Genomic DNA, 12,509 nt, shown 5'->3' with positions numbered 1-12,509 from the left:
AGAGTAAGCGAACCTTCCTACTGTATTTTTAAATATAATACACGAGGCTCATAGGCACAATGATTTGTAGAGTAAGTGAACCCTCTTCATTTATTTTTTATTTTCGATAGGCTCGTATAGTATACGAGCCTGTAGTGCAAGTGAACCTTCAATATTATTTACAAAGCTCGTATAGTCTATGATCTGTAGAGTAAGTGAGCTGTCCCCGACTCCAGTGTTCCAAGACTCGAACAGGAGAACCGGAGGGAGGAATAAGAAGTAAAAGTAAAAATCTTTTATTCGTTTATGGTTTGGTAGTTTGGTTGGTTTCATTTCAATCATATTTGCATTTCTTTCATTCTCATTTAGTAAAACAGAATGAGATAAGTAAGATTAGATTAGTACGAGGACAGAACAAGTCTAAAACTAGAATCTTGCATGGTGGAAGGAAAAATACTCCTGTTTCTTGTGTGATCTTGATGTGGGCAAGAAATATAGTTTTAGGATTAGGGTATTGTTATGATTAGGCTAGGCTTGGAGCTGGAGCTGGAGACTTGGTAATTTAGGCCAAGCAAGGTAAGAAGAATCTATTATTTACCTACTATGTATTTTCTCTCAAATCTTATATGTCAACATTGCTTCTTGAACAGCTTAAATGCTAGAATGATAACTTAGGCTAGGGCCACACTTGGCGACTTTGTCGCGGCGACAAAGTCGCGGCGTCAATGAATGAAAGTGCGTAGCGTTAAATTAAATGGAGGCGGCCACACTAAGCGACTCGCGACCAGCGACCACCGGCGACAGAAAAATAAACGCGACCGGGAGCGTTTTTCGGTCGCGGCGACAAATACGCTCCCCATGTTACCTTACGGCACCGGCCATACTAGGCGACAAGTCGCTCGCTCACACCCCCTTTGCTGCTCGATTTTCATATCTAAGTATATTATTTAGTTTTGGACTGGCATGGAAAATATGCTTTTAAAATATAAATATTTTCATCGAAAAAATAAGTGTCGGCATGTTTACATGTGTCCTGTAGCACATATGAGATTAAATTCGTCTGGTATAACAGGAAAATAAAACCTCGTGTATTTTTCAAATGTCGTTCGTTGTCTTCAATTTCATTAGCTATGCACATAAAAAAATACTACAAAAAATGTATAATATAAAAAACGCCATCCATAAACAATGATAACTTAATGGTTTCTCTTTCTCATCCTTTTAGCGAATTTTCCATATAGAGAATAAAACGGTTGCATGGTAGGACCTAAGCCCGAGCCGACTTAATTTTTCGTTTTGAGGTCCTCAGAGGCAAAAACGACCTCCGTTCAAATTCATATATATAAGTACATATGTATCTATATACATATGCCGTGTATATATTTTATGTTTATATAGGTCTATGTGCCCATTAGGGCGATAACTTAAGCAAAATTGATGAGATTTTAATGAAATTTGATACAAATCTTTAAACCAACGTTAATTCAAACAGGCTCGCAAATTAGAATGATCAGACTATGAAAATAAGGCCTTAATAAGGTTTTAAGGGGCTTTAATAGGGTATAACAGTTCTATCTTATTTTTGACCCTAAAACATAAATTTCACAATTCCCTTCCAAACTATTTTGTTAGCTAAAAAAATAAATACTTTTGTACATTTTAAGCGGTGTTGTAAGCCTAGTGGTTACGGATATAATTTAAACAATTATAAATTATAACAATTATAGATATACAAGAGATAGCAACATCAAGCATTAATCAGTGATCTAACGATTTATAAGACGTCCACATTGGTTTTAGAAACATAATTTAACACTTTAATTTAGTAAAAATTGTATTCCTTTGTTGCTGGTAAATGGTTAAAAACTATTACGTGATCTAGTACGAAATATAAAGAGGCACCGGTGCACGTACGAAAATACTTTAACTATATGATTTAATTTGTAAGATTCACTTGAATTGTATTATACTGCAAAAATTAGTAAAAAACATCAATGTATTTTAAGATCATCCAAAAACATTTATAAACTATCATAGATCCTTATTTATTTTTTAAATTTTTATTATCAATGACAAGATTTTAAAAGCACAATATAATATCTCGAAACTTTATTTTTACTGGTATGGTAAAAAGTTAACTGAACGGTTGAAATTGTCGCCTATTGTGGCCACCCCCAGCGACTTTGTCGTCGTGACAAAGTCGCGCAAAAAAAAGTCGCCGCGTCAAAGTCGCCAAGTGTGGCCCTAGCCTTAGCTCCAATCAATCCCACATTCAGAGCAGGAAGTTAACTCACACTTTGAAACCCATTTTATAATAGAAATTTTGTACCAGTAGGCTAACTGATGCTTCGAAGAAACATTCTTTATTAGCTAATTATTTACTTAGGCCTACTATATCTAATTTTGAGATGTGCTGTAACTCAACTGTAGACATAACTTGAGACGTTTAACTTATTTGTTATTTTTACATGCATGGACAAGTCAAGTTGTTTTCATACAATTGTATGCGTCACATATTCAATGAGAATAAATACCTAAGTAAGCCTACAAAATAAGACATAATAACTTGTGGTAGGCCTATTATGAAGGTTTCTTTATAACAAACCTAGGCCTAAAACTAATAATATTAAGTTAGTATTTATTTATTTTATTTCCCAACGGTATAGCCACTTTACAATGAAAAACATTCACAACTTGAAATTACAGGAAACAAAGTAGTAAAAGTTGTACAAATAGTGAACAATAACAATAGTGGTAACAATAGCCTATCAATAGTAACAAAAGTATTGGCTGCACTTTAGTTTACGTCCTACACTCATTCGAATGAATATGTAGATTATTCGATATAAGTTATCGGTTTTTTCATTGGGTTAGGCCTAGTTAGGTTGCCTAGTTAGGTTAGGTTTTAACCTAACTAACCAAACATGGGTAAATCAAATAAAATACTTGATGGTAATTATGTCAACGTTCTAAAAATTATTATTTTTTTTAATCTGTTCTTTTTTTAGTGCTGATTCCAAAAATGATATTCGTTTATTGCGGAAACGTCCATTTTTCCCGGAAAATGGGAAAAACGGGAAAAATCCTTGTTTGCCCAAAACCCATGTTGTGGGTACTCAAATTGTGCGGAAATTCCTCCTAAACAATATAATATGTAAGTTTTATTACGATCGAACCACTATTAAGTAAAATATCTCTGGAAAAGCGGCCGCTGGCTACTCATGTGGGTCATTCTCCACGAAAGGAGCATTTTCAACTGTTAATTTTCTGAAAGCTATATCTTTAATTTTCTACTGCAAAATTTTTGTAGTTGTTGCTTTAAGTATATTTAATAAGTTGCAGGTGTCTACACAACTCATTAAATGTCCGTTAACAAAAAAATAAATAAATTCTTTTCGCGCTATCCACGGACGTGACAAATCTGCCACAGACGTGACACTACTTAGTGTTATACAATTTCTTGCTGTAACAGCTGTTAGTGTTTGAAAGGTAATTTACATAAAAAAAATATCTGTAGGCTAATGAATAGTTTTAAATAAGTGTCATAAAATATTACCTGGTATAGATTACCAAAGTTATAAGTATTAATAATGGTATAAGGCTACATACAGAGATCATAAAATAAAAAATGTAAAGAAAACACAGTAGTTAGCATAAAATGGACACTAGCAAATGTTTTTGTATGGCAAGTCTTGTGGAAAATGGTATTGCCCCCTGTTGTTTAGATTTGGGTGGCACAATCTAGACACAACATCGTCTTTATCGATGACAGAGATGTCATCGTTCTCCGGAAACGTAAAAAACTCTTGGCCTGATCTTCTCATAAACTTTACGACAAACTCATTTTCATCTTCACACAGGGCTTGAACTAACCCAACATAGTATTTAACAATCATTTTTCAAGTTTGAAACTTCACAATCACAAAATCACAGCGCACTACATTGGCTTCCGGTTCTTTTTGGAAAAATGTCCCTATTAAATAAAAAATTGACTTATTCCTGTACTGCTGTGACGGACTGTCACTCAGAAAATGAGCTGTACTTATGGCGGGGCGATGTCTACTTGTACCGGCGTCTAGTTGTACCTGCTGCATTTTGGTGACAGGCGTCTAGTTGTACCCCGTCCAAAGCTGTAGAGACAACTTGACGATGGTGCGGACGTCTAGTTGTCTCTACGTCTAGTTGTCTCTACGTCTAGTTGTACCTCTTAAAAATCTACAGGTACAACTAGTCGGGAACGTCACCGTCTACTTGTACCTCATACGTCTGCGTCTACTTGTACCTACGACTACTTGTACCTACGACTACTTGTACCTACGACTACTTGTACCTACGACTACTTGTACCTACGACTAGTTGTACCTACGCCTACTTGTACCTACGTCTAGTTGTACCTGCGGCTAGTTGTATCTCCCCTTCAACTTGTCACCGGTTTAAGAGATTAATTTTATTTCTTTAAAAATCATACAATCTTACAACAATTTATTATAAACAACTTGCTACAAAAGCCAGGAAAATTTGGCTTGTCTGCAGCTCATTGAGAAACCCCTGTTCTTGACAACAACGTACTTGTGTCCCTTGGTCAGTCCTTTTCCATATTACACTTTGGTTTTCCTTATTTCTTGTCAAGATCTGCTATCATTGTTTTTTCCACTTAAACTCTACTTCTTAGGTTTATACACAAAACTGTTATCATCTGACCACCAAACCCCACCAAATTTCGATTTAAAAGACACAGCAGACATAGCTCAGCACGATAATTCACCAACTTCTATGACCACTGCTCAAGACGAACTGACATCTTGCATATCTGGCATTTACTTATACCTACGGGAGGGATGGGGGTGAGATGTATTTCCACGAAACGTCCCCGGCGCCGGGAATGCAGTGTATGCAGTGTATGCAGTGTAATGTGGTGTGTGTCCATCTACCTTTCAGTAAACTAAGACAATTGTAAAACTGGAGCCTTACAGGGAGGGCTGGAACTGCACTCACGGTCAGTCCCTGGTCCTAATCCAACTACGGAACTGCACTCACGGTCACTTTGAGCCTTTCTGGAGGTACTGGAACTGCACTCACGGTCAGTTTTTAATTAGCCTATATCACATTGTGCAACACCATGATTGAATTGATTAAAACTTATTAAATTAGTTGAAATATATTCAAAAGTTTTGATTAAATTAATCCAAACGTCAAAAAATAAACTTACTACTGACATTGTAAAAAATACACATATATATGTGCACAGAAAATTCTAGCATAGTATTTACGATAACATGATAGGCTATATTCTTATTATAACGAAGCTTCTTTTGTAAAGGTTAGGTTAGGTTAGGTTAGGTTAGGTTAGGTTAGTTATTGTTGTATTTATTGGGACAGACACTAAAACGTGTATTAAATATAAGTATTGGATAAAGTAAGACAGAGGACGGAATAAACAGATGACTAAGGGGCTAGCGAAGCGTTCAGCCGTGAAAGACCGATTTTTGACCGTGAGTGCAGTTCCAAATGGCTTAGGCGGGCTACCCTTCCAACCCTTGTAAATTCCTTTGACCGTGAGTGCAGTTAGTTGTCAGCCAAATTACATATCCTTAACAAACAAAGTGTTTCATTTAAATAATATTACTAAGGGCCTGGTTATAGTTCGTAACTGGTGTTGAAATATTAAAACATTGTGCATACTCCTAAGCCAAGCCGAGATCAAACATCACAATGAATTCTAGGTCTAAACATTGACAACACATATAAAAATAAGTCACATAATAAGGAAAAGTAATGTAAAGGTATATCTTATAAAAATAAATTAGATTAAAAAAATAAATATAGCGTATTCCAAATACACATTAGTATATAGTATACACATTCACAATTCAACAAAGCTGGTTTGAAAACTAAATAGGCATATAATATTGCGCATAACCGAACCAGTCCCTAAAAAGTCCCTAAAAAGCTCAAATACAAAACAAATTATTATAATATTTAAACAAACTCAGAATCAAATTATCTATGTCAGGTTAGAAATCCCAGTACAATATATATTTTGTACAAAAACAGTTTGTTATTAGTCTTTCTTTGCTTTTGTTGACGTTATTTTTAATAAATAATTTATATTACTCCAGAGGTTTAACTCTACTACTAAAGGCAGCAAACATGTTTGTGAATAAATATTGGTTTACTAAGGTAGCTTTGGTCTTGTGTTTGATGATAATGATGATAAAAAGGCTTCCCTGATTGAAAGATTGGAAATCGTCTTCGTCAAAAATGAAAAGGCAAATAAAGGTGTGTTGAGATAAGCTTAGTTCTTGGTCAAAACCGCTAAATTAGCATCCCTACGAAGTTATTATTTCTACGTTTATGCTCCTTTTGGAAAGGTTTAACAAAATTAGTGTAAAGTAAAAGCATCCCATTGACCAAACGTATCGCTAGATTTGTTTCTGATCAACATAAAAACTACTATTAGCCTAGTGTAAGATTATGTGGTGGTATTCCTCCTAAAGGTGCGATTGATTTTAAATATTCTATCAAAAAGGGGTCTATTCAACGGCTGATTCCTAACTATTTTGCGACTGGTTAGGTTTCCATTACCCAGTTAAAAAACAATTAATTACTTTTCAGCAGAATCTTCGACATGCATATTTTTGGTTGGTTTTAAGAAACGGAAACTACCTCTAGGTTTTACTGTTATATATGGATGCTTCCTTTACCACCGTACATGCTGGGCTATATTATTTGAACCTTTTTTGCAGTACCTGGTTAAAATCTCCTCTAAAAAATTATGTGTTTCCGCCCATTGGAACTTGTCATAGTACTTACTTGATGATTAATGAACAAATATATTGCCTGTCCTGAACGAACCTATTTCATCTTTATTCCCAGGTTGATTTCCAAGAGTGGCCGTTGAGGTTTATCCCTTTATACAATAATTGATTAAACACCACAATAAATTAATCTAAAATTAAAATTGGTAAAATAAAATATAAAAAATTGAATAAATCTTGAACACATGTTTTGAAATTAAAACAAAGCAAAAGTTTTTCATTAAATCCTGAATCGTTTATTTTTTAGTCAATGTGGTTATTTCATGTTAAACATTCCTTCAACACAAAAATAACCTTCAAGTTATAAGAAAAAACTTCATTATTTTTTCAGCTATTCTAAGTTAAATTCCTTTGATTTGAGCCATCTCCGATGATTCTACTACTTGTCACGTGTTTAACTAATTTACAAAAAAATACACAAGTTTGTAAATTGCACAGTTAAATAATGATTTCAACATTGTAAGACTAACTAAAAAGTCTGAATTATTATAAGTAAGGTTATTCGTGGTTTTATATTGTGTACAGTAGGCTACATTGCAGAATTGGCTGGCAAATAAGTAGTCCAAAGGTAATATATTTAATTATTACTAGAGGTTAAAATACCTTATAATCCGTCAGTGTGATCAAAAAGTCACACTGACGTATTATAAGGTATTTTAACCTCTAGTAATAATTTAGATATTGTGGGAGGAAAAAACAACAAAAATGAAGTAACATATTGCTTACTGGCTTGATGATAAATCACAATCAGCTGTATTGAAGTAAACAAAAATCAGCAGCAAATGACTTCCAATGCTATTCTTATGGAGAATATTTTACGTTATATCTAATTTTGTGTTAACATTTCACTATCTTTTCCGCCGTCACGGGGTCAAGACCTTTAATTTGAGCCCTCTCCCGTCGTTCTACGATTTCCCAGTCTCTCACCACAATTTTGACGCAAAGAATCGGCTTACGTAATTAATATATAGATAGAATAGATAGAGTGTAGATGTAACAGTCGCTCATACATTACTAGACAAATTTTACTTAAGCCAAATTCAAGTCTGGAAATGTATGAAGCGGCCTTTTGGTCTTTTCAGTTGTATTCCTATATGATTAGAATTCCTATATGCTGTTCTTACCATGTACATTCTTAGCGGCCACTATTTAGCCTACATCAACGTCATTAGTAATGTACAATATTTACAGTTTCTTAATTACAATTAATTATTTATCGCTCAATTCTGTTAGGTTTGAAGGTTTAACTAACCTGTTTTACATAGCTAAATGTAGTAACCAGCCAACGCGGAATACAACGTCGCAATCCCTTGTTAAATATCTTTAACTGTAAAAGTTATAGTAACATATAAATACTATTTTTAACATACACAAATCTGGGTTTCAATCAATGTTGCTTCAGATAATAACGTTGAGCTACCATTAAACATTATTAGTTTTAGGAGACACTTTATTTTGGCTACGTTATGATTTCTGGTCGCTATCTTATGCTGGACCAAAGGATCGAAAGAATACGCAAACAATACCAGTATCATTACAATAGAGACATAGCTCCGTGTTTAAAGCGATATTATACCTCCACAAACTTGGGTAGTAACTATATTTAACTAAGTTTGTTAAGACCAAAAGAACTGACTAATGTAAATAGTTTTAATTTAGAAACTGTACTATTGTAGATTACTAATAACGTTAATTGTAATAGTAGCCGCTAAGTATTTATAATGAATGTAAATATGAATAAAACCGTCAAGGCCGAAAGACCGCTTATACATTTCCATACGTGACAATTCTGTCTAGTGTATGTGCGGCTGTTACATCCAACAATCACATAAGACCAAGTTACATATACATTTATTTATCTAGATAGTAATTTAAAAGCGGTATATTTTTATTACTACTTAATATAGTTAGTAAGTTTTATTTAATCAGTGAGAACTGATTGGTTGCTTTAGTCAAATGTTAGTCAAATAGTCAACACCTAGCCGTGGTTCTTGTTGGTGTACGCAAACTTCGCTTGTCAAATTCTACTGACACAAGGGTCAGGCCTTGTCTCACCCTCGTCAAACATCAACCTGGCGGGTCGTACGCAGTCTTCGCGTAGAAAGGTATGTATTGGTCTGTAGATGAGTTATAAAAAGAAAAACTAAGCAAAATCCCTTAGGACTCTGCCCTAGAAGCCTTTAAAGATCCCTCCACAGAGTTGTTTACATTTTGGCCATGTGAATCATACTTTTTAATGAAACAGCTGTTTATTTTTAAATTGTATTTCAAACAACGGAGTTATAGCTATTTACCTTACAAGTGTAGTATGAGCGTTTTTACATCACGCAGGTGAATGTTGTGCAACGAGCGGAAGCGAGTTGCATAATTTACCGAAGTGATGTAAACACGCTCTTGCGTAACGTGTAGCGTACAAGATTTTACCTGACCCGACAATATACAGGAGGTTACGAACAATATTTTTCATTATCCATTTCACTCATCTTCTAACAGTAACGCTCATTTACAAACAAAAGCAAGGTTAGGAAAATTCTTCAAAACATAATAATAAAATTCAAGCACACAGCTGATTTCTAGCGTTGAACGTCGTTGGCTGCATAGAGGTATATTTTTTTAAGTTGAGCACTCAATGTTATTTAAATGGGTTTCATTACATCACTGAGTGAGTTTTTTTTCAACTTTACATCACTCGAGAAGTAACGTAGTTATATACATCACGCTTGGGATAGGGAAGTTTAACATGGCGGGTTAGGTAAATGTTATTTTCTTATTTTAAAATTGTTTTTCTTATTTTTCAGCCATGTTTTGCAATGTAACATTCCATTACGAAATCAGTGCAAAATCCTTTTATCACAGCAATTCATAAATTATTTCTTATTGAACTATCTTATATCTATTGTACTGGATGGTGTCTGCCTTTTTCACCACTTTTGCCTACATTTTATCATATTATTCTACACATATCAAATATTTATGTACAAATATCTGCTCTTATCATGTCCAATAAAATCCAAACATAGAAACATTGCCTAAAATGGTACCTATCTTGACAAATTATTTGCACCTGCCTATATTACGAACTTTGGCGCACTGGGTTGGTAACATTATTGAAAATAACACGACATGTTGGCTGTAAGATATGGTACAGAGAGAAAATACTATTTATGCAGCTACTGTCATGACAGAAAGGTCATATTCCATTTAAACTAGATCACATAATCCTTTATAAAATACGTTGATTAACAATATTTAAACGTCAATGTATACGTAACAGCCAATTTACAGTATTTTTTGTTTTTGGAAATGTCCCATTGCTATGTCATTTGCATTATTTGCTGCCAATAAAGTCAAAAGGCCGTATGAAATAGGAGGCCCCTAACAGTTCAAGAATAAAATCCAACTTCACTTCAAGTATTACACTACACCTAACATTCCATAGAGAGATTATATTGACAACTTTATGTTATTGATAAGGCTGAGACAACTAACTGACATCCCCCATGTCAAGAAATTCCAGCTTCAACAGTAAACTCAAAATAAATTTCTCAAAAGTAAGCTAGAGGGTGCATTCGTTGGCACAGAAGTAAGATATGAACTGACGCGACGTGACGAAGGAAAAATCAAACTAACACTGTAACGGATATACCTCCCTTTGAATATGTCTTCCCAAAAACAGTTTTCTTTTCAAATAAAATCATATTACACTGATGAAATCACGGAAGTGTTTAACTACAAAAGATCCACCAATACGATTTTAATACATTTAAAGGTTCTTCAAAAGGAAGATATACCAGATGACATACTAATAATAACTCCGATGACGTACGGTAAGGGGAATATTTTATTCATTGAATGATCAACCGAATTTGGTGACTAACGCAATTAATATCAATATTGTTTTTACACTTATTATTCTTTAAACAATGCTAAATGCTCAAAATATGTAGCCCATATTTTATCCAATTTAACGCAGTTAGGTGAATTAACGTAATCCTTGAAAGTAAACGTCGATTTCGACAAGTTTCACCTAGTTACTATTAAATAGTATTAGTTAATATATCGATGTTCACATGACCGGATGAGTCATCAGCTCTATCCCTAGTCCGTCGGTCATTATCCCTCGAGGCACCGGCCGATGGACCAGGGAACAGCTATGATTTACACTATCACCCTCTACTACGACATTTTTTTTAGGTAAACATTCCAACGCTCATGATGACATCGAACACTCATGCATATTTGTATATAGGCCTAGCCAGTCCAAAACCTGAATACACTGTAGGTATGAATCAGACCGCTTATATCATAAACAACTAAATATTAAGGCTAGTTTCCTAACCAGAGAACACACAAGAATGGCACTTTACAAGACTTTTTATACCAAGCCTTCATAAACTAAGAGCATTTCATAAGTTACGTTGCCTGTGTAGATTTAGACTTAAAATCAGTATAAAATCAGTAATGGATTGAAAATCTAAGTGTTATTTACGTTTTGTTTGCACTATAATGTAGTGTACCTGCTCGAAATCGACTAATTTTTAAGCTATGTGTATTACCAGGAATTATTTCAAAACTAATAAATAAATAACGTCTTTGTTGGGCAGCGTACATCAGATTATAGATCTGTTTTACATTAAAACTTTTGTCATTCAAGGAGTTTAAAATACTCAACTAAAAACTTATGTTATTAATAAAAAAATCACACTGTTCATAACTGTTCATAACAGTGATATAATCAACATTTTTTTGAAAATGTTTAATACTGTGAGTGAAAGAGTTTTTTTTAGCAACTACCACAGTACTACGTAAAATCAAAACAATATTTAGGTCGATTGGAGGCCAATCACTTTCTCGCAACTACGCGATAGAGGGCTGACCCAACACCCCAATAACTGGAATGGATTGTTGTGAAAGGAAACTCTAAGAATTTGCAAATGAAGTCCATTCTGAGTAACGTGTGGGGATTAACGGGACATTCTGTACGCTGTTTACAAAATATTTCCTTTGCCTTTCCAAGTACTGTATCTATATGGTTTTGCTTATATTAAACAATAAGTCAAATACGTTGTAGCAGATGTCTTTAGCTGCATTTTACAACAGGTATTTCGTTCACCTTTCTCAGAAATAGCTGTTCATGGCGTGTTCCTGAATCAACAATAAGGTATATTGTGTTGTCCTAATAAACACGAGAGACATTCGCCTATCTTTATGGTCGAATTATATAAATAACATTGAACTGATTAATTTAACAAATGATCATTGTTAATTTATTGTAATAATTAGGCTATTTATGTACTGTACATTTATGTTTTATGTTTTACATTTATGTTTTATATGTTTGTTTTGTGCTGTATTTATGTTTTAGTATATATATATACTGTTTAAATATTTATTTATTCAATCAATGTCCTGACTAATCAATACACAACCTAAACTATATTAAATAGAGATTTGATCATATTGTCATAGCATCTCTTTATAAGAAATCTGTCCGGAGTATGTGCAATTTTGGTTTATTAAACTTATTGGTAAATTGGTGTAAGATTGTTTTAGGTTTATTCGTAATCCGGGCGCATACGAAGTTGAAGCTTTTGCTTTGGTATTAACAGTCAAGTAAAATTAATAAATAATTAAAATAAATAAATAATTAAATAATCTTATAAATTTAAGAAAATGGGTTATTCGTTTGGCTCTGCTACCCGACCATTTTTA

At 33.8% G+C, this 12,509-nt stretch overlaps 1 protein-coding gene across 1 annotated transcript in view; it reads left to right on the top strand.

The window, feature by feature from the left end:
- The first annotated feature begins 295 nt into the window (after positions 1 to 295).
- Positions 296 to 12,509, top strand: part of LOC128988400 (uncharacterized) — a 30,949-nt gene continuing 18,735 nt past the window's right edge. Inside the window, exon 1 of the mRNA XM_054409652.1 lies at positions 296 to 555. The gene's annotated coding sequence lies outside the window, so the exon portion shown is untranslated. The remainder of the gene's footprint in view (positions 556 to 12,509) is intronic.

The sequence above is a fragment of the Macrosteles quadrilineatus genome, unplaced genomic scaffold, assembly GCF_028750875.1.
Source record: "Macrosteles quadrilineatus isolate MER2022 unplaced genomic scaffold, UCM_ALF_1.0 Scaffold_3__2_contigs__length_128488019, whole genome shotgun sequence".
Classification (NCBI taxonomy): Eukaryota; Metazoa; Arthropoda; class Insecta; order Hemiptera; family Cicadellidae; genus Macrosteles; species Macrosteles quadrilineatus.
Note: the sequence above shows the minus strand (reverse complement) of the source record. Positions and strands in the feature narration are given on the sequence as shown.